The 23,225-nt window shown below is 37.9% G+C and overlaps 1 protein-coding gene across 3 annotated transcripts in view; it reads right to left on the bottom strand.

Moving 5' to 3' along the window:
- LOC150095860 (zinc finger MIZ domain-containing protein 1-like) overlaps nucleotides 1-23,225 on the bottom strand; it is a 383,815-nt gene that overhangs the window by 335,368 nt on the left and 25,222 nt on the right. For all 3 annotated transcript variants that reach the window (XM_090409083.1, XM_090409084.1, XM_090409085.1), the window contains exon 2: nucleotides 22,461-22,531. The gene's annotated coding sequence lies outside the window, so the exon portion shown is untranslated. The remainder of the gene's footprint in view (nucleotides 1-22,460; nucleotides 22,532-23,225) is intronic.

The following is a 23,225-nucleotide window of genomic DNA, read 5'->3' as shown; positions in this document are numbered from 1 at the left end:
CCCCGCGCGTGACGTCACTGGTCACGTGACCCTATTACATCTATATTCGAGCAGTTTTATTCCAAAACGATGGTTTGAAACGTTCTATTGTCAAAATGAATTTTTGTGTGTGTGTGTGTGTGTGTGTGTGTGTGTGTGTGTGTGTGTGTGTGTGTGTGTGTGTGTGTGTGTGTGTGTGTGTGTGAGAGAGAGAGAGAGAGAGAGAGTCTCCATTTTTACAGTTTACAAACCGAAAATAACGTATCCCCGGGTGGAAACGACACCCAGTACGGAAGGGAGGGAGAAAATTGACTAAGGGGAAATGATAAATCCAACCCCATTATAGTTGTCCACGTGCCTAAAATGTAGCAATGTCACGCGTAACAATAGCTCTAACTACAACAATCACGCACGAGCGATAGCGCACACAGGGGCGCGTGTACTTGCAGGCAGAAAATAGCCAATCTATTATTTAAAGGCGGGCAGGTATTGGTTCGGAGTAATGGAAGAAATTCATTTAGTATCCAATGCTCGACATAACCAAGTGGGGTTTCCTACCACGATCGATAGATGGCAGTTTTAGCGAGAAAGAAAAGCCAGTTACCGGGAATTGCGTTAAACGAGTCCCCTCCCCACAGCAAACAAGAATTAAACGATGCCTCCTACAGACTACCGTTCATCACTTTCACATCCATAATAGCCTCGTTCGGCGTTATGCATGCGAGATCTGCTCGGCGCATTTTAACGTAATAGATAAAGATCCAATTCTGCTGAAAGCCCAACAATGCTCGGCCACAAAAACATCGTTGTAACTTAATAAATACGTTGTACTACTTAACACGCGAGATTTTTCTTACAGTTTTGATGAAGCATTATACGCAAGAAGAAAGCGTAATGTCCTTTCCTGGGACATCTTTAAGGTTTAGACTAATTTTTCCTCGTAATTTCTCAGGACTTACCACTTAGCCACAATTATAAGGGGATGACGGTCGGGGGAAGACACTAGTGATTGCAATCTGAAAAGAGTCCAATACACCCGAAAGGGAACAAAGGGGATGGATGCTAACGCAACAAGTCGGTAAAATTCACTTTCCGTTACTGAGACGTGACCGCGTAGCTCAATTCGGTGCCGTCGAGCAATTTCTCACTTTACATTTTCCCGTTACCCGAAGTAGCGGGGGGGGGGGGTGTCGACATAATCACTCTCACCATCCCTCCGTGCCGACTACACAGCGGGTTTCTTCCCACTTTTGAACAAATACCCGGTTGTCCTCCTTCGAGATAACAAAACGAGAGAGAAAAAAACGTCCCAGGAACAAAACGGCTTCTGTTTCCATGGAAACGACCTCGTAGAATGGGTTGTCGGACGGGGTAAACGTTCAGTAATCAGATCACTTACGCGATGGTCAATTACTACTACAGGTACATACGCCACCGCTAGCACTCCATCGGCAGCCGATCTTACTGTCCGTACCTTGTGTGTGTGTGAGCATGCGCACAAAATGCGGAAATAGTCTACTTTTAGCGGAATGATTAAGACCATGCAGCGAACATACCTGAATTTAATCACATGACGACAGAGGCACTTGAGACCGTGCAAATTGACTTTTCGCAGCCATTCGTCTTGTTCTCACCCCGCCGGTTACCAAATATAGCAGCGAGCATTGTCTTCTTGCTCAGGAAGAGATTCTTCCACCTGCTCATTGTAAACAGAGGATGTTAGCTGAGAGCAGTTCGCTAGGATGTGTGCTCATTAGCCTACTCTAGTTTGGTCGTCGACTGGGCAGGACCGTGTTCGATACACGCGTAGCTAATGACCGAACACTCGTTCTGTCCAGGAAACAGTATACACACATTCAGCTACAGCAACACCAGTAAGAACGGTAGAGTTTACTTGATAAAACAAGATGTCCTGCATCCAACGATCACGACAAGCAGGTAGGTAACCCACTGCTCACGGACAGGGCACAGCTGCCAACTCAGTAGTGCTACCGATCAGGAAGTGAACTAATCTGCTCGCGAAGTGTCATATAGGTCAGTGTTTCTCAATGTTGTTTTGAGAGGGGGGGGGGAAACCGGGGTACATAAGAAGTCATTTAAGAGTTCTTCCGTCAAGTGCATGTAGTATCATAGTGTGTTCCTATATATCAATTTCTCAGACAACTGTATTCAGAGCTGGCCTAAGAACGTAGCAATTAGTAGGTTCAAAAATCAAAACAGTTGATTGAAAAAAAAAAAAAAAAAAACGATGACTTGCAAAATTGAACTACTCACAAATGTCTCAATTTATAAATATAAATAACTTAAAAATGACGTCGAATTTCGGATATAATAAACAAAATTTTATTTAGAAAAGAAGCTACAAGATCCACTGTACTAATATTAAACTTTGTGGCTACAAATATGAGTGTTCCCCTAAGACTGGATCACTCAGCCTTGGTTGAAAAAGACCTAGAAAATCCTAATCACAGGGCAAATTAGAATCAAGCTCTCTTTCACAGCCATATACGTAAAATACGTCTCGTGCAACATTTCAGATTATACCCGCTTGAACGTGGCTGGGAGTTGAACCAGTCTAAAAGCAAAAATTTCCAGACATTCGTAATTATACCTTCCACCTTTTGTGTTTCTTTCTAGTTAATTATTTCTTGTCGTAGAGGTTCTCTAGCACTGTCGTCAGTCTGACCTTAAGAAGAAAACAAAACAAATCTGTTGTTGCAAAGTCCTTAATAAACGATCGCAATTTCTCAAGCAATTAAGAAGGAATTACAAGTAATGGCTGAAGTTATCCTACCGAAGATGTCGACCACGCATTTATATAAATGGCATGTTGTTGGTGTGTTAACTTACTGTTTTTCTACAATAAACAGAATGCCAAAAGGAAATTCTTTGGAGAGAAAAACAAATTTGCCAGATTTCCCCCCCCCACACCAAACACACACTACCAAAAAAAAAAAAACGAGACATCCCAAGCGTTCTCTCCTTGGAATGTCGATACAATTTAATTAAAATAATTTTACCATTAGCAAAAGATGATGCAAGTGTTTCAGAGGTCGTAGTCAAGCCCTTGAGCAAAATATGGTAAACATCAGTGGACATTGGCTGGAAATGCTGCAGTTGGCAATTGATAGTCATTTATATGTATTTTCGTATTGCTTGAGCTCAGAAGTTACGTTAATGGATAACACTAGCATCCCAACACCTCTTTCAGGATTTATAACCATAATTAGAACACCCTTTTCTTGTATTGCCAATGTTTACAACAAAAAGACAACTTGAGAACATGTTCTGCATGGAGTATGATGGATGTCTTTTTTCGCGAGACTTTTTGCAGAAAGATTAAAATCTATCTATCGGGATTCCAATCCAGATCTTTCGAATCAAGGAAAAACACGTTAACAGAAGCTTTGTAGACGTTTGCAGACTATAATTTTTAAGTTTAAATACGAAGGGGGGGGGATGTTCCAGACGGTAATTGGTAGACGGGATGAACGAACAAGATGAAAAATTCTCATTGAATCTAGAGAAATAGTGAATCATCTAAATGATTTAAGACGAGGTAACCTCGCGTAGTAACAAAAGAAAATAATCAATTAACATTCCAGAAGGAAATAAAGCATTCCATTTAGTTTATAAAAACTTGCATAGCATTGGTACGTGCGATGATGATGTCTACCTAACTAGATATGCAAATCAGATGCGTCCGGTATTTACGATGTGGTTAAAAAAAAAATTAAAATAATGTTATCTAAATACTGATAAAGCTTAAGGTTGGTAGCAATTTAAAAGCCATTATTTTATTTACGTTATTTTTAATAAATAATTAAGTATTGTTGCTGGTATGGCACGGCCCCAAATTTAGAGGAAAATATACATTATGAACAATTAAAAGAATGACAGCCAAGTAGCTACTTCTAAATTGCAGTCAACCTTCTCAATTCCTCAATATATTTATACTTTTTTACATGCATGATGTTTTTTATGTGATAAAACAGTAAGGAAATAATTGTTGAAATCAGTTCAACGATGTGACCAGCACGGCATCTCTGCAAAACGAAATTTGTCCTCCATTTTGGATAAGCTGTACCAGAACTGTCAAGAAGAATGTTCATTTTTACTTAAGAAAGAACTAGCGCATTAACCGAGCTAAAAACAGACACCTATTTCGTAGGCGTAGGTTTCTGTGGTTTAGCAATTCATAAGAAAGATTCCGGTAATTGGATCACATGTTTATTAAGCTAAATAACAATAAAAAACAAACCCGACAAGTTTCGTAAGTCGTTTGACTTATATCTTCAGGGGTCAAAAGTAACTATAAGTTTAAACACAAGAAATGAGAAATTACTCAAAATAGTTCATTTTATGCAGTTGTGGCCGTCTAACTGTTCATTAAATTAAATATCCGAATGCAGATTCAGTGCAATGCTAAGTTTGAACAATGCTGTCACGTTCTGTTGTTCACGTTCACATTATCCGAGGTCTGAGTTGAGTATATTTTTTATCAATGCTGGCCAAATTAATGTAGAATTAGGCCCTGGTTTTTGTTGCATTGCGTTGGAATTCTAAGCATGTTTGCAGCTTCTTTAAATTTTCTTATGTAACAAGTTTTTTCAATGTAAAACATGTTTGTTTTTTTGCAAGAGTACATTATGGCCGGTGGAAGTTGCATGGTATGCTAGGCCTGATTTGTGTTCTCTTCTTTTTTGCACGTCTTTTTGGTGTTCGTTCATACGAAATTCCCCTGATCTTCCAGTCTGGCCTACGTGGCAGATGCTACAGGAACAACATTTATAAACGCCTGGTTTTTTTAAAGGATGATGTGGAGATTTTGGGAGATGTAAAAATCTTGAAATTTTTTCCAGCGGTAGAAAAGCAACTTTAATGTTGTTTGTTTAGTAATTTGGCCATTTTGTCTGTAACATTCTTTATGTATGGAAGCGTGATTGTGTTCTTGAAATCTTGCTTTTGTGAGGAGGTGTGTTGAGGATTTTTTTTAATCGTCTTAGGTTCATAATCATTTTTTGTGTTAAATATTGTAATTCTTCATTTCTCTGTTTTTTGGTGCTGGAAATATTATAAGCTCTATCCCTCAAGGTTTTAATTAAACCTATTTTTTGCGAGGGGTGATGGTGTGAGGCCATATTAAGAAATCTTCCTGTGTTGGTGGGTTTTCTATAGATGGAGAAGGATAATTTATTATCTTTTCTCATTGACTTCTATTAGGATATCAAGAAAGGGAAGTTTTTTAATATTCTTCTTGTTCCAAAGTAAATGTATGTTGTTGTACATATTATTCAGGTCATCTTTGAAAGCAGTTAGTTCCTCTGTTGTTCCTGGCCATATGATGAAAATATCGTCTACACAGCGTAGCCAAATTTTCGGTTTTTCATGATAATTGTTTAAAGCATTATTTTCGAAATGTTCCATATAGGTTTGCTAAAGTCGGGGAGAAGGGGGAGCCCACAGCCAGTCCTTCCTTCTTTTTGTTCCCAAAATTTGTCTTCATACAAGCAAAAAGTATTTTTTATGCAATGTTTATAAAGTTCTACGATGTCCGGAGGAAAAAGGTTTTCAGGGAGATTCACTGTTTCATTTCTGGGAACATTTGTAAACAGGTTGATTACATCCCCCAAAACCTCCACATCATCCTTTAAAAAAACCCAGGTGTTTATAAAATTTACTGTTCCTGTGGCATCTGTTACGTAGGCCAGGCGGGAAATCAGAGGAAATTCGTGTGAGCGAACATCAAAAAGACGCGCAAAAAAGGAGAGAATACAAATCAAGCCTAGTATCCCACACAACTTCCACTGACCATAATGTACTCTTGCAAAAAATAAACATGTCTTACATTGAAAAAAAATGTTACATAAGGAAATTTAAAGAAGCTGCAAACATGCTTAGAATTCCAACACAATGCAACAAAAACCAGGGCCTAATTTTACACCAATTTGGCCAGCATTGATAAAAAAAATATACCCAAGTCAGACCTCGGACAGAGTGAACGTGAACTATGGAACGTGACAGCATCCAGCATTGTTCAAACTTAGCATTGCACTCGGATATTTAATTTAATGAACCGCTAGACGGCCACAACTGCATAGAATAAACTATTTTGAGTAATTTCTAATTTCTTGTGTTTAAACTTTTAGTTACTTTTGATCCCTGAAGATGTAAGTCAAACGACTTACGAAACTTGTCGGGTTTGATTTTTATTGTTATTTATCTTAATAAACATGTGGTTCAATTACCGGAATCTTTCTTATGAGACACCTATTTCATTGTTGAAGTCAATTTCCATTGTGGATGGAAGCAATAATTGCTACTGCCATGCCAATAGAGAAGCATAACGAAAAATTAAATTTGTGGAAGGGGGATTTTAATTTCTCCATGTCTGGTCCAGCGATCGTAATCTCGTGCCCATATTATTCTTTGGATCTGACACTTGGAGATAGTGATTGGCAAAAGAGTGGATGTAAAGCATCTGGGTCGAGAGTTGTCAATTCAGAGCATCACTGAATCAGGTAGTTGGGGTTTCATATGCTTTCTTTAACGAATTCCAGACATCAGAAACAAAGGTGAGCACACCAATCAGCGCATTATAATGTAATACACTGAAACCTGATTCACAGAGGATCATAACCGCGGGAACAGAACATGAATTGAGTACTATTCTGCTAGATGACAGATCACAAGAGAGGGTGAGAAAATTATTGCGACAGCTGGAGAATTAAGTCTAGAAAAAGTGGATTCAGTGAGGTAGAGATACTGGATAAGATCCCGTATCTCTACCTCAAGTGTGACACAGTAAACAAAATCGGATTGATTTACACTGACAAAATGAATGTTAGCTGAATTAGTGAACTAATTTGTCAGTGTAAATCAATCCGATTGAAAATACTAGGGAAAGAACAGTTGACAGAATGGACGTGGAGATTGTAAAGTTATTTCACAACTATCGGTATTACCTTTACCATAATTATTTTTAACTCTGGCATAGTGTTTCAAGGAGCAGAAATATGGTAAGACATTGTATTTCTACTGAGTCATGGAAATGAAAAGATATCAAAAGCTAGCTAGCCAACAAGAGTGGTTGTTATTCATTGAAAAGTTGTTTAAAGATGACAATTCAACAGCTAGCAAAAAAGAAAATGGGTAGCAACATGGCTTAAGGGGGGGTATCTTGACGAGTACTCTGCTTGTGTTTTATAATAGTGAACAAAGTACTGCAATGTAGATTACAATACTTTGTTCTGTAATCTACACTGCAATAATCTAGGAGGTGCATACTATTATCCACAAATATCAAAGAGTGGTGAATATAGGAACGGAATCAAAAATAATAAAGATGACAAGTAGAATGTCAAAAAGCTTTGGTATCATAAAACAAAAGCGATACCAAATTACATGGTATCAGTTTAGGATGACCTGAATGTTTGCCTATAGGAAGAGAAGAGGAGAGGATATCTTAGTAATGGAATTTTACTGGATGGATGCGGGGAGGGGAGGGGGATTTTTCAATCCACAGGAAGACAAAGAATAAGGCGGTTCATGATTGAAAATTAAGAGTGGTTCATAAGAGAGTGCAGAATTTTTTTTAATAGCGAAGGGGGGGGGGTGAGTGGGATGCGTTGAGAGAGAAAGTAGTGAGTGTACATTAACCTCACCCAAGGGGATAAAAGATTGACACGCACACTTAATATTATTTTATTTTAACTATATGAATGCTTATTATCCATATAATGATGAACTATCACACTAAGGACCACTTTTAATTTTTTTTTTTTCCGAGCTGAGGGCAAAGGTATGATACTAGATGCCTCTATCGTCCAGTTCTTTGGTCAACCTTCTCTAGTCTGTCACTGTTGCTGGCTCTATCTTTATGCCTTCATCCATGTTTTTGGCCTTAATGAAGCCAATGTGCAGATTGGACATGGTGGATCTTAAAGCTGCCCATTTCTGCTTTTCTCTAAGGATGATCGGAGGCACCTTTTCTTTGGGAGAAATAGCGGCGTCTGAACCCTGAGCATCCTGTTCCATTTCGTTGTCTTTGTGCGGTTCTTCTGTTGTTCTTCGCGTTTGGCGTGCGCGCACTTCTACAAAGTCTGAAGGTGTAGAAGGCACCGATTCTAACTGATCTTCTGCGACAACGTCTGTGACACTTTCCGGGGGAAACGTGTCCGGGGGAAAAGTTTCACTTTTCCCGGCCAATTGTTGTTAAGTAGTACACCTAATTCAATTCTCTATATACCTCTTCGAATATTGTCTTATTTAGCTGTTTTTCCATGACTATCAATGTGAAGTATCTAAAGTTGGGAGAAAAAAAAACCGCTTACCGGCACTTATGCAGGACTCTGAATTCTGGGTAAGAGCATTGATATATAATGGCGTGGTATTCAGAACACATTTACAACAAATATCACTTGCCGGTCACCTAATCATCTCAACACTGCAGCCTTATCCTTATAGTCCTTATAAGGACTGGCTTAAAGGGGCGAAGCAAGAATGCTTTTCATCTTCCCCGTTATCTGTAGAGGACAGTGTAGGGATAAGGTGTTATTGAGCTATTAAAGCTGTGATCATGGCAGCAGGGTAACACCAATAGCCGAGCCTCAGTTAGAACTTCATTGGCTACAGCATTGCCATCCATTACCCTCCAAGAGTATTAATCACCGCATCTCACGGTCGACTCTCGACTTTGATGTCAGGAAGTTAATTCCGCATTAGTGAACTCTCGATAGGTGTATAAATAATTACTAATTTATATAGCCTTAAATTACCATAAATTTCCTAGAATGATGGATATTATAGATCCAGGTATATTTTATAGAAAAATACGGGCCACTATGCAGAATTTGTGTATTTTAAGTAGTGCAAAGGAAGAAACACAGATAAGGTTAGACTCTTAAAAGCTCTGGAAATTTTCGAAATTTTAATTTTTTTTTTCTCCTTTCTTTCTACATTTGGCTATAAAATATGGCCAGAACGATAATATATTCATAATTCATACTAGAAATTCTTGTCATCCCAGTCATATTATGAGACATTATTTACACAGATCAATGGTGTAGTTTGCTTACCAGTGTCTGCATGAAACACGATAACTCTTAATTTAGTTACTTCTACCTGTACAATCTCGGGCCAACTTAGTTCCACTGGACTTGAATAGGCCCATGAGAAGTAGGGTCGGTCTCTTCACACAATCCGTCACCTTTTTCCGGGTTAACAGTCCAAGCACGTGTTGTATATACATAACGAAGGCCAAGAAGAACTGCTCGAAATAACTGTCGTTTTTAGCAAGAAAAGAAGAAAAAAAAAAAAAAAAAGCGGAGCAGCTGTTTGAAATCCGTGTTTTTTTTTTTTTTTTACAATACTCGCTACAAGTCCACTTAGAAGTAGTGACTACATCCGGGCTTTAAACATATGACGCACCAAGAACTCGAACAGGTGCCAAATTTATCTTACTCCCCCCCCCCTCCCCGGTTTAATCGTACTCTTGTGATTACTCAGCGGAACTTCTTTTCTGAGACTATCACGTGTTTGAGGAGGTTGAAATGAGCGCCGTGCAAGTCGCACTGTTCCAGGTATAAGGGGCTCTTCCAGCACACTGACTGCTTCCGCATTCTCAGGCAAGGAAGGAGAGAGCGAAGAAGTGTTTCTAGGCACCTGGATAAATGACAATCTGAAGCTGTTCTCAATTCTTGTTAAGCAACTTTATTAATCGTTCTGTTGAGCACCCCTTACGTGCCTCTCATCGGACGTAATAGCGAACATTATTCGGGACGTTAGACACAAATAAATCTTATTTTATGGCGTCTGTTCTCCCTCTTGCATCCTCTGTTAATCGGATTACCGGATTTTATCAAGAGGGATGAGTGATGTGTGGCCTTGACCTTTGCGTGTTTCTACTTAAGGTTTGGCTTCCTTAACCTTGCACAGTTTTGGGCGCTGCCTTAGAAAATTGGTCGCTAAAAACACTTTCTTGCTTGCAAGTACGAATTAGCACTTGACTTTTGACCTGGCGTTCGCTCTCGATTTTTAACTGTTGCAACACATTGCACAAACTGGTTATGGGGGGGGGAATTAATTTTTCTTCAAAGAGGAAGTTGCATAACTCCTAAATCACAGAAAGTGTATAATTTTATTGACTGGTTTATAACCTTCCGGAGATAGGGTTCTTTTTTTTCTTAGCATCATGAATGGGTGAAGAATTAAAATTCTAAGCTAGCATTCTTAGGAATACATTTTCTATTCGAAAAACATGTCCTTCCCACTACAACTTTTTAGCTTGATTATGGTAGACTCATAGGTTATTTATAGGTTTGCTTTAACTTCTGATTGTATCTGATAGTCCAGAGATCATTATCATTCTATGGGCCAAATACTTTTCTATGAATTTTCCTTTCAAACGCTGAAACCAAATCCTCCACTCTCTCCTCAAATATCCACGTTTCGCATTGACTACTTTTCTTTATTAGATTCTACCCTTCACCCACTCATTTAGTTGTCTTGTTATGATTACTTAGTATTTGAATTGCCCTACTTTTCTATTTCAAGATTCCCGATTTTCCCACTTGATTCCATCAGTTTGATTCCACGTACTACCTAGCAGCTGGCATGCGGAACTGCTTTCCTGTCGTCCCCTCAAGTGGAGGAGGAAAGCGTCTCCTTTGTATGTCTGTCATACCGATGAAGAAAAGAGGGGTGGATTTGAGAACCCCTGCTTCGGAAAGCAAACATGGCAAGAGTATCCTCAAACCTCTAATACGAAAGATAGCGTGTCAATAGATCATTTAAGGTCATAGTACAGTACGATGTACCTTAATATACTAAGAGATGCTCCTCCCCTCCTCCTCTTAAAGCGCAGTCATATATTAACCGCCGAAATAAATCAACTTTTATTTTTAAACGTGTAGAATGTAATTTTTTGCTACATAACATGAGTTAAGGTTGTATTCTATACACAAATACAGTACAATAGAATTTTCAATTGTATTTATTCATTCTTTAAAATATATGTATGGATATACATACATACATACATACATACATATATATATATATATATATATATATCTGCTGCTCCAATAATTTTTAATACTTCTCACCTAAATATTAAGTCACAGATACTAATGCGCTGACTACACACTTGTAACACCGCCCTATAGTTGGGTCTACCGTGCTAGGAGTGGTGTACTTAAATCCTTGATTCTGTTCAGAAGAACAAGAGTACTCAACGATCCCTACACACTCATTTCTTAGCTTTTTATACTCTTTCAGCTTCTGAAAAGTTAAGCCTAAACTCCCATCCAAAAAAAAAAAAAAAAAAAAAAAACAGCCCATCCGGAATATACCAGTTATTAATATACAATAAAAAAAAATAAATTCCAAAATTTTGATTGATTATCCACATTTCTTTATCATAAAAATTTAACGCTACATTGGCGTAGCTAATCTTTCATCACAAGAAGTTTTCATTGGATCCCCTAAGCTCTTGAGGTAAGAGCAATGCAGGGTTTCGCTATAACATATTTACTGCAAGTGTTACTTAAAAATATAATGCAACATGAAAAATAAAATAATAGGCTTAAGGCACGATCCATACAGAAACAGTGAGGTTTTGTAAACAGAGTGACTTAATGTAGTCAAAAACTAGTTAAGGACATAGTGCGTAGTTTTCTCTAGGCGCAACCATTTCTTGGTTTGGTTTTTTTTCAACTGAATCAAGTTGTGTGAAGATGCAATAGAAAACTTATTCGAGATTATTTTGATATTTTCTATCGTAAAATTAGACAGTACTGAGCTCGATACTATTCGTTTTATTTTTATCTTAAAATGTATTTATATCTGTAGTAGCTTGGGGTCAGTACAACTGGAAAAAAGGAAGCCAGTTAATCGTAAACAAGAGGAAATGACGTCACTATTAGGGAGGGAAGAACAGATTGGTAAAAGTCAAGATTTACATAAATTCAAACAAGGGTTTGAATGATTAATGAAGAAAGAAAGTCGAAAACAGGAAACAGAAAATAAATTTAAACCACTAAATCGAAAAGAGAAGATTTGCATTGGAAATATGTGGATGAATACTACTTGTGAAACATCTGATAGAATGAAGTTCATTTAGTGAGTATAGGGGGATATGAACAGTACCTGAGAGAAGTGGGGTTTGGGGGGTTACATTATAAATCTAACCGGATTTCACTGCTGGTTACAAACGAGGAAAAACACTCGCTTTTCATGTCAGGTAAATATGATACACCAAAAATCTTAAATATGTCATACGTAAAAGCTACCCTAAACAAAGTAGCCTTAGTGGCTGGTCCTCACCCCGACACAATACCATCTGGCTACCAGATTATTTGGTACCTAACTTGCGGTCATTTGGAGCACTTCCGGTTGTTGGTCTCTCAGAGAATTTTGCGTTATAAATAAGGATGTCAATTTCTGTTAGAACCTCATCGGCATCCCTCAAATGCATGAGAAGTGGAGAAAGAAAAAAATGCCGCAGAGCTAACACATTTTCTTTGGATTCCACAATTACACTTAGTGACATGCACGGTTCAAGTGAGGGTGATTATGCGAGAAGAGATAAATATACTGTGACCTGATAATTGTTTTTTAGGCATGTGAGGTCTGTACGACCGATGCATGCCTTCGTGGCTATCTCAAGGAAAATATCCGCAGTTCACTTGACATCAAGGTCACACTATGTAAATTGTAATGCGCTTGCACATATTACAAATCAACAATTTCCTCATGAAGATTAATACAACTGGCATTTGGCTCCTAGGGGACGGGATGCTGGGCGTGAGTTTATTTCATCAGTGGGCGTATAATTCGCCAAACACTATCTCCTAATATTTTCAGTGGGTTTTATTAATTTGCTATTGATTAGAGTTACAGAATTACATCGGCAAAGTATGATTGTTTGCGAGGTGTGTTCAAACTTGTAAGCAAGTATATGCTTTGTTTTTTCATAGCACACATAGCTTGTGTTAAACTATTCAATGTAGGATAACATGGAGATGAATCATCACGTGGTTTAAACCACGAACTGCTCTCGATATTATTGCATGAAAATAACAATGGAAAACAGAAGTTCATTTGGAGTGTCCAAGCTTTGTGTATTGTGGTTGGAAATCGTGTGTCAATTCATTCCTTATCTCTCTATTCTATCCTCTTTCTATCACTTCTACGAGCACCGAATAATGAACGACGGTCTCCTTTTCACTAACTAATGCTTAACTTTTAAAAATCTTATTTTTCTTAACACCAAAAAGCGATTGAGGTTCAAAAAGTTCAAACTATGAGCTAACAGCATCGAACAACACATCGAAGCGATGTCAAATCGGCAGGCGGGGTTCAGTAGCGCTATTATCACTTTATGAAATAATAAATCGTTACTTATCCAAAGTGGCTGGGCAGAGCTGTGGATACAATTACCGCTCAAACTAACCCGGAGAGGATCAATAGAGAAGCAGACAGTAATGGCCGCGCCAGTGTTCACCTCAGCGTTGCGGCCCGAGCCCGGCATTGACTGCAGTGTCTAACAACAGGGATTCCAAACCATCTTCCGACACTATCGCAATCGATTTCTCGGGTTATAGAAACGATGGCGTGGCGCTAAACGTCGGGAGAACCATACGGAGGGGGGGGGGGGGTCTTATCAGCCATCGGGAGACTCAGACGAAGACGGATTACTTTCAATAACAAAGAACGCCAGCTTTTACGGAGTGAATCCGGCAGCTTACAGTTCACAGCTCTGCTGACGAGGGGTTGGAACGGGGAGTGAGCGACGTATTATGAGGTTTGCGAAATATGCCAAGGAGGGCAAACGGAAATTAGTGGCGTTTATTTAACCTTAGCGAAGGGATCGGAGATGACCGAGAGGTAGGAATCGGAGATGCCGACCGCAAAGAGAGTGTGCTGTAAGTTATAAACGATCTTAAGAAAAACTAATTTGAGGGAGAAATAAAAAAAAGGCGCAAAACCAGGTGAAAACGAATTAACGTCATTGCTATGAATCACGTGGTCAACTGTGGATAGAGACACACACACACACACACACACACACACACACACACTACATTCGAGGATTTCCAGCGGATTTCGATTTTTATAACTCGAACATTCTATTTCTGGATGCAGCGAAAGTAATGACCTTTGCGAGAAATCTTATAATCTAAGTTCATCCATCGTCGCCGGAGACTTCATTGATTTTCATCCTCCCACCCACACCTCTGTCACTTTGTGGAGGTGAAGGAACTCCGGATGATAATTTGGCTTCCCAGTAAACAACTTGGTAATCAGAGACTCTTGTTCAAAGGCTCGTTTTATATAGATGATATTTTCTTGATGTCTCAACCCACGCCTCCCAAGTGGGCTTCTTTACTGCCGGTGTAAATAGAGGCCCCAAAGAAAGAGAGATGAGAAAAAAAGAATTCCGCTGCCTATCTTTCACTCGGTGGACTGCTTAGTCAAAACTTTCACCCAGATGTTGATCAAATATGTTTAAGTTAAGAAACGAAAGTGATAAGGAAAGCACAGCCTTTTATCGTTCTTTCGGAAAGTAGACGCTGATTAAGGACACAGACGAGTTTATCAGAAATATTAAGGCATGGTTATTCTAATTTTCAATTATAACATTTCCATTGTCATCCTAAAGTACTGATGAAAATATTCACGAGATATATTACGGAAAAAAAAAAAATGAACTGGGCCCCGATGACGTGACAGAACAAGGGAGGGCAATTGCCCGCAAGAGGACTGGTGATGGACCACTTCCTCTTGTCCAAAGTAAACACTGTGTTTAAGTGTTTGTCCCCTTATGAGGGGTGCTTAAACGATGGCTATCGTAATCACAAAAACAGCTGTAGTGGGGGAAGAGATAGAGGCCCCAAAGAAAGAGAGATGAGGGAAAAAAAAAACGAAAAAAGCCTTGGCGACAGCTGCACTGCGTTCAAATTCAGACATAATCATACCTTGAGCAATTAAGAAAATTTTCACATTTGATCCAAGACCTACGATATAAGGAAAGCAGCAACTCTCCGGAAAGTATCTTAAACTCACTGCCACGTATGAGTGAAGTTAACAGAACTGCTCAATAGAAGCTACATTAAGTAATCTATAATCCATTCACTTGTCAAAGAAGCTACTATACTAATAGAAATTTTGAAGACGTTAACATATAGATATCTTGCATCATTAGCAAACTAACTGTATAACCAAGTTACAATGTCATTATTGCACAAGTAAGCCTACAATGCAACATCTGCAGACATAACTGCACTGACGCATGTATTCAACTCATATTAACCTTTGATACAAAGTAGCAGCGTGTGTGTGTGTGTGTAGGAGAGACAGGGAGGGGAAGCAACTCGCCACCTTCCTGGAAGCGATAGAAAATACAGTGAGTGGAACATCTTGAGAACTGATCGAAGCCACCTGTGACCTCATTAAACTTTTCCCGAGGCGAGATACTCGGGGTTCAAACGATGTCAAAAAGTGGGCGGAATCACGAAGGGAACGGAAATCCTGTAAAAGTAGCGTTTCTTTTGTCCCACCACTGAAACAGCCATTTCTCTATGCAATGGGGAGAAACTGAGAAGTGGGCCCATCTTTCAAAACATCACTGAGACCTCAATACATCAAATAACAGAAAATGTGCCGTGTTTATTTAGCTATGAACACATCGTATTTCCAAGTTGTTACATGGCATTGTTTTTTTTTTTTTAATCGAATAGCTGTTCATGATTTGCCTATTAATATAATATAACACAGAATTTTATTTCGGTTGTAAAGAATGCTTCAAAACATATTAATAAACATAAATGGGCAAGATATAAAGTATAGTATGAAGTCCGATGTTTTCAGCTCCCTCCCCAACATTTGTTTATATTATAGCGGATTTCAACCATGTTCAAACAGTTCTTCTGTATATAGCTTAATTAGTTTTTTTTTTTTAGCCAATTAATCTCTTGATATGTTCTTTTCGAAAAGCTATATCCTTACATTCTTCTCAGTTCAATATTTAAAACAACTACAGCGGAAGTGTATTGGGAAACAACAGCAATGCGAACTTGTAAACAAGTTGCTATATAAAGAAAAGGGAAGTGTGTGCAAAGGTTTCTTTTCATTACTAAAGTAATCTAACATGCTGGAAGTGTTGTGGCATTAGACAATCGTTAATATTTGTAACAGCGCATGAGCAAAAACTATGCACTAACGTCCATCATACTAATATTTACTACAACAAATTTTTTTACAAGTAACAACTTGCTTAGTTCACAGATGGCGCACCATTCTAGTTACCATGGAAATAAAAGTGATATACGGCAATTAAGTGCAATTGTTTGTAACTGCGCATGAGCAAGACTATGCACTAACGTCAATTCCACTATTTACTACAACAAAATATTTTCACTAGTAACAACTTGATTAGTTCACAGGTGGCGCACCATTCTAGTGACCATGGAAATAAAAGCAATATACTGCATGGAAATAAATACGGCAATTAACTGCAATTTCGCTTAATAATACTGCCAAATAATTCATAAAAATCCGCTAACGTCGCAAATAAAACAATTAGGAATTAAGAAATCCTCTCTGCCCCTCCCCACTTCCACCTTTGCAAGTCATCTCATTGCCTCGTGCATATTTCCGCATCACGTGGTAGATTTTATTAAAATTAGCTTGGGCGAGTCTGTGTAAGGTCACTTAAATGTATCGCGGAATGCCCTGACGTCAAACAATCACTACGAATTACACAATCTCCTCTTCACATGATTACCCGAAAGCCATCACTGTTTGTGTTGCCGCAGTCAAATTCCAACATTATTCGTGTACAATATATTAAGATCCCACTGTCGTTTCTTTATACGACTTATCTGTAACGATATCCGCAAACAGCGACTCATTCATATAATGGAAAATAACTATGTTACTATACTATACGAATTATGTGAGGGGGGGAAGGTTGCAGACCCATCAGCTTAATCCACTTTTGATAATGACAGGATATATTTTTCTAGATTTCATAGCTAACAACTCCTATAAAATGGATTAAGGGGGAAAAGGCAGCTTTAACAACAATGCTAGTCTAGATCAACAATCGGGCAAACAAAGCGACATCTGGTGACCCTAAACTGCCAAGTTAAGAAATAAAATTTACAACAATTACATTTCGGTCTAAATATATCAAACGTAGCATTGTTGCTATGAATATTCGGTTCTAGTAATTCCATTGTTTAGTTTATTTCAATTAGCCTTTGTTATTAAACAGAAAAATCCCATATAAATGAATGCTGGCAGCTTATTATTTATTGCTAAAGCCTAATAAATTATTTACAAGTGAACTATGTATTAAGCAAAACCACGAAGTTTATACCGCTAACATCAGCTACCAGTATTTCGGGACCTGCCATAACTTCCCGCCCAAACACTTACCTGCTTCACATGTCTGTAAAGGTCAGCCATCAACCGACTCTGACGCGCGGGAGGGGGGAAAAAAATCTCGAAGAAGCACGTGCTCCACAGCACAGGCGAAAAACGACAGGTTATCTCGGCACACTCAAAGTCACAAACTGCGCCGTATAACACGGGCGATGGATTAAGGGGGAAAAGGCAACGGGCGAAAGACGAACAATCAAGTCTTGTGCATGTCTCTCTCACTCACTCACTCTCTCGCACATTCTTTCCTCCCCCTCCCCCCCATCTGCGTGCTGAATGACAGGACGGCGAGCCAATTGTTGGTGTCTCAAGGCGGGTCGCGTGTAGGCAGGAGAAAAAGCCAGTACGAAAAAGTCGGGTGGTTCAGACGAAGAAAAAAAGAGAAAAACAAGAAAAAAATAAATAAAAGGAGTAGCGCTCCGACAACATGATGATAAAAGAAAGCCGAAACAGAGTCGTAGGTAATCTACGGAAAGATGTCAAGCAACGTCGGCTCTATTTTGTAGCACTTTCTTTGTTTTCGGGAGCGTTGTTCGGAAACACGTGGCTCTCTTATAAACGGTTACGGCTCGCGTTCGCTGCACACTAAAAAGGGGGCAAGCGGCACGCGAACATGTTACGGACAGGCTATTTGCTCGAGACTGAGGAATGCAGAAGCCGCCTATTAGCGGCACCTAGAAAACAACGTTATGAGAACAGAGTGTCATACTCTGTGTGTGAGAGCGCGCTTATCGGGTTCGAATCGTAATTTGAAACGGGTTTCACTCAGGAGTGAGTGCGTCATCCTCATCGGACATCGTCCGTATGAATTCTCAGTGCTGGCCATCCCCCCACCCTTTTTTTTTTATAGCACCGGCTGGATTGAATGCGCCTTCAGGTTGCAGCATCAGAGGTGGTTTTTTTTTTTTTTTTGCTTCTTTTGTTCGTTTTATGACGACAAGGAGAGCAATTGGCGTCTTTACGACCTCTGACGTCAGGAAACGACTTTAAAGAACCGCAAGACAGTGGGCAGTGATAAGAACACACTTTAGCTATGAATATTAATGTGTGTATTCATGAATATCAACGAGTAGTCTTGGGAAAATCACACACATACACACTTATTCTTATACTCTTATACAGGGTTAGCTGGCAAGAGAAACGGGTTTGAATCAAGATCTGTTCGCTTATTGCGTGGTACTCTGAACAGAGATAATTTAGGGATCCTTAGTTAATGGGAAAATCAGTTCAGTGAACTCCCCACCCCCCCCCTTTTTTTTTTCTTATGTGGTCTACGGAGAGCTTCGACGACCACCTGACCCCATTCGGTTGATTCCGCTTGATTTCCTTCGGTTACTTTGTTCCAGTTTGTAGAACTAGCGTCTGTCCGACTTAATACTATTAATTCTACGATTTCCGACTGCAAGACAGAACAAGTAAAATGCTATTTCTTTCGAATTTTTACATTTGAAATTAGACTCAAGAAGAATGACGTGAAAAACTTAAGAATTCCAAAAGAATCTTCAAAAAAAAAAAAAAAAAAGAGAGAAAAACTCGTCCTATCAGTCTATTTTGGGATCTCAGTTAGTGTGTCGACCAATCAATATGCTTTAAAGAAAAAAATAATAATCTGTTTATATAACGTAAAGGAAAACATGTAGAACTAGTTGTAATAGAAATCCCACACTTACAAAAGATGTACCTCCAAATACAATTGAGAATAGCTTTTACACCGAAGATAAATGGAACATCTCAATCAGTCCGAGTACAACACTTACTCGGTATGTTTTTTTTTTTAAAAAAAAAAAAACCATCACATTAGTTAATAATAAGGCAATGCTCTACTGCTGCAGTTATAACAAATCAAATAACGCGGGTTAAACAAAATTAAAATATTAATGATTATTCGAAAGATAAATATCAATTTATAAATATTAGACAGAAAATGTAATTCTGTTTGAAAAGGTGGAACGCTTCCACCATTTTTTTTTAAATTCATGATCAGACACGCCATCAAATAATCAGAAACACATTGGGCTCTGGTGTGCTGAAATATATTTTGTAACAATGTAATGTTTCTGCCACCTGGTGGCAGGAACATTACATTGAGGTATTGCTTTACGTTACATTAAGCAGAATCTATTGTTGCTATGGAAATAAAAAATGCAATTGTTGTCTCAGTTAATCAAAACAAATAGAATAATATAGTACAGAAAAACATTTAGTTGGTGAAACAAAGTGAACTATTATATAGTGATGTATAATGCATGTGATCAGTTTGAAGCAACGTTGAAAAGAAAAAGTTTTGTAATTCAAATCTCTTTACCTTTCTGGAATAGCAAAGGTTCTTCACTCAAAACAGACCAATCACTTAGTAAATTTAATATTAATAATCACAGTTGTTGCTGACTTACTTATTATACGAATCATTTGGACCAAAATCCAACTGTACTATAATTAAATAGCACTTTATCAATGCTGGATAATATCGGTTAAATAGGAAACCGAGTGTCCTATTTAACCGATATTATCCAGCATTGATAAAGTGCTTTTTAAATATAGTACAGCGCAGATTAAAACAAATATTGATGTAACAATTGCTGGAAAGATCTTCCTTCAAAACAAGCCTGTTCAATGCCAAGTCAACAGGTACTTCGTTTATAGAATGATTTCACTTTTCTATTGTTTAACTTCTTAAATCGAGCAATTTAGATGTTCGATATAAGAACTTAAAGAATAGAAAAGCCACTTAATATCCTAAATGTGAATTAACTTCCTTAATATTCTATGGTAGGAAGAAGTTAAGATTCATACCATGTTGGTAGTTACTCAGATGAGAAGCAATACCTTGAACAGAAATGAAAATATTATGTATGTTGGAAATTGAGGATAATTGTCATCACCTATACTGCTTAAAATTACCGTTTTTTTTTCTTCTTAATCTGAAAAATTAAGCACACATGAATACTTTCAAGGATTACGGTAGCAATTACCATTTATAAAAAAAATATTTTAAAAAATTAAAAAATTAACTGGTCATACGAACTGAAGTCTGAACTACGGAGGCTCTATATTATCACCATCATGTTAGTCAAGGATTTAGGCCTAAACCAACCTTAGAAGTCGTCGTCGTTGATTCTCTTAAGAGGATGTCCAGGTATTCTTTTCCCTAGTGGTTTGTAATTTAAGGCTTGTTTTGGTAATCTTTCAGTTTTCATTCTTTCAACGTGTTCCATCCATTTATGTTTATATTTAATTTTTTTTTTTTTTATTACTGATTCCTGGTTTAATTCTTTCATAATTCTTCGTTTCTTTTGTGATCGAATAGAATATGCTTTGCAGTTTTTCTCTATTATCTGTCCATAATATTAATATTTATCTATAATAATATTTACTGTAATAATAATATTTATCTATAATATCATTTCATGATACTTTTATGTAATTTTCAGTTCGTAGGAGAAAGGAATTGTATATTTGCTAAGTAATTCAGGGTAGTGTTCATTTCGTGTAACAGTTTGTGATAAAGGGATCCCCGTAAGAACTCAATGAAATACTAGCTCGATTAGCTAAATGATGGACACCGACCACAGATGATTTGCGCTTATCCCAAGAATTTGTCTGCTTAAAGTATTTTGGTTATAAATATTATCTAGTAATAATGTGACATTTAAAAAAAAATGATCCTGATATTGGAGGTTTAAGAATCTCAATGAATGAACATTTCTTTTAGGGCTAACTGTAAAGGAAAGTAACTGGTGATCGGCGGATTAAGATGTCGGTTTCAACAAATGCGAAACTACACAACTGACGGACCAAATGGCCATCTCATGACTTTAGTTGTCTCGACGAGAACATCCAGAAACGACATAACCGAAATTAGATGTCCGAGGTGCTTTCTTGATTGCATTTGCTGGGCTTGTGGGTACGAGATAAACTGGAGCTGCAAGTGGACGAGAGGTCAAACTATTACAGACTAACTAACTGAAACTGCACCTGTTCAAAATTCAGATGTTCTCCCACTTTTTCTTGATCTGAAAAGAGGTATTTTGTGTTACCGATCAGAACAAAGTTAATTCAATGCTCTCTCTCTCTCTCTCTGTACGTGCGTGCATGTGCGTGCGTGCGCGCGCGCGCGAGATTCCCAACGAGATTTCTTGACTTGAATGAACTCTGACATGAAGAAAAACTATTACCTAGTAGAAAAACTAAACCAGTTAACGATTACAGTAAGAATAAGGTTACATTTTTAGTCATTTGGATGTCCTGGAAGCACACAAAGAAATAGTTTGTGTGCACGCACAATGAAGCATATAGATCCAAAACAAGGGATAATCACAACCTGCAATAATTTTGCAAGGTTACTGCACATCTGCCTTTCGCAAATTCTTATAGCCCGAATATGAAATGGAATATGATGCAAGTTAAAAAAAAAATATATATATATATATATATATATATATATATATATATATTTGGAACAGATGAGCTGGGAAAAAAAAAATGTTTATTTTTAAATGCAACCAATCATCTTTTCTTTCCACTAAACCACTTAATAAAAAAAAATGAATCGTATGAATTTTTATACTTGACAGATGGTAAATACATTTAAGAAAAGCCTTAGAAAAATATTGTAAACAGAACTTTATACATATCAAGTATATTGCGTGACCGAGTGGTTAGCCTACCTGTTCTCTAAAGAACAAGCTGAGGGTTCGAGTCCCGTAGAATCCCCCACTCGATTAATGGAGGCCCTGAAGAAGATTGAAAAATGATCCATGTTTGGTCCCTAAACCACTTAACAAAAAATAAATAAAAACAACCTTTAGACCACCTACCCACACAAAAACAATAGCTAAGCCAACTGGCTGTTCTTAAAATGTCAAGTCTATATCTTGAAACTCACTGACGACAGATATACAATGCTGAGAACATCTCATTAGATGATCATCAGTGCTAATCTCAAAGCGTAGGGAACCGCGTCGAATATAATAAAAAAAAAATCTTATAATTTAAAAAAAAAAAAAAAAACGTGTTATATTTCAAAAACAACTTACCTGAATAATCTCATTGGTCTTGACCACCTGTTCTGTAAATTACTGAAGAATCCCGCAGTGTCTTTCTGTGTCTGTAACAAAAAAATTAGATTCAGTTTCTCGATTACAAGTGGTCCCCCCCCCCACCCCTTCCTAACAGCTATTATATAAAGTCTTGATATGAACTGTGGTCACTACAGTTTGCTACTTGTAGTATCTAAAAGTAGAAGCAGAGTTGCAAACACACAAGGCTTTTATGAGAATGTATGTAGGTCAGTCATGAAACAATAATTTAAATAAGTCCCTTTATACCAGAGTCATATCATCCATCCCCTTTTTTGAAACACCACAGATGGAGGGGGAAATGATGAGTGTAACTATCCTAACCAATATTATTTAAGTATATTACTGACATATATCGCATTGCATGAGTTATTTTCATGGATCAGTTTTGCTAACATCAAAACTGATGTTTTCTACACTCATTTGGTCTCTGCAGGTATTGCCGAAAAAAAAAAAAAAAACACGTTCATGGAAATCATTACCTGATATTCGTTATCTATCTAACAACATGCATGCTCACCTACGACGTTATTAGCAAGTTTGAGAGGCTAGCAATCTTCGCCATTTTAATTTACACAGTTCAGGATATTAAGTGTGACCTGTTGGAGCAATCAGTACGTTAGCGTCACGTGGGCTACTGCATATTCACCAGCAGGTACATCATTATCCTTTCACATGCTCGTAGTTTCATACACGCCTGAGATGATCCACTGTCAGATAGAC

The sequence above is a fragment of the Typopeltis vanoorti genome, chromosome 19 (genome assembly GCF_054136105.1).
Source record: "Typopeltis vanoorti isolate ZY-2024b chromosome 19, IOZ_Tvanoo_1.0, whole genome shotgun sequence".
In the NCBI taxonomy this organism is placed as follows: domain Eukaryota; kingdom Metazoa; phylum Arthropoda; class Arachnida; order Uropygi; family Thelyphonidae; genus Typopeltis; species Typopeltis vanoorti.
Note: the sequence above shows the minus strand (reverse complement) of the source record. Positions and strands in the feature narration are given on the sequence as shown.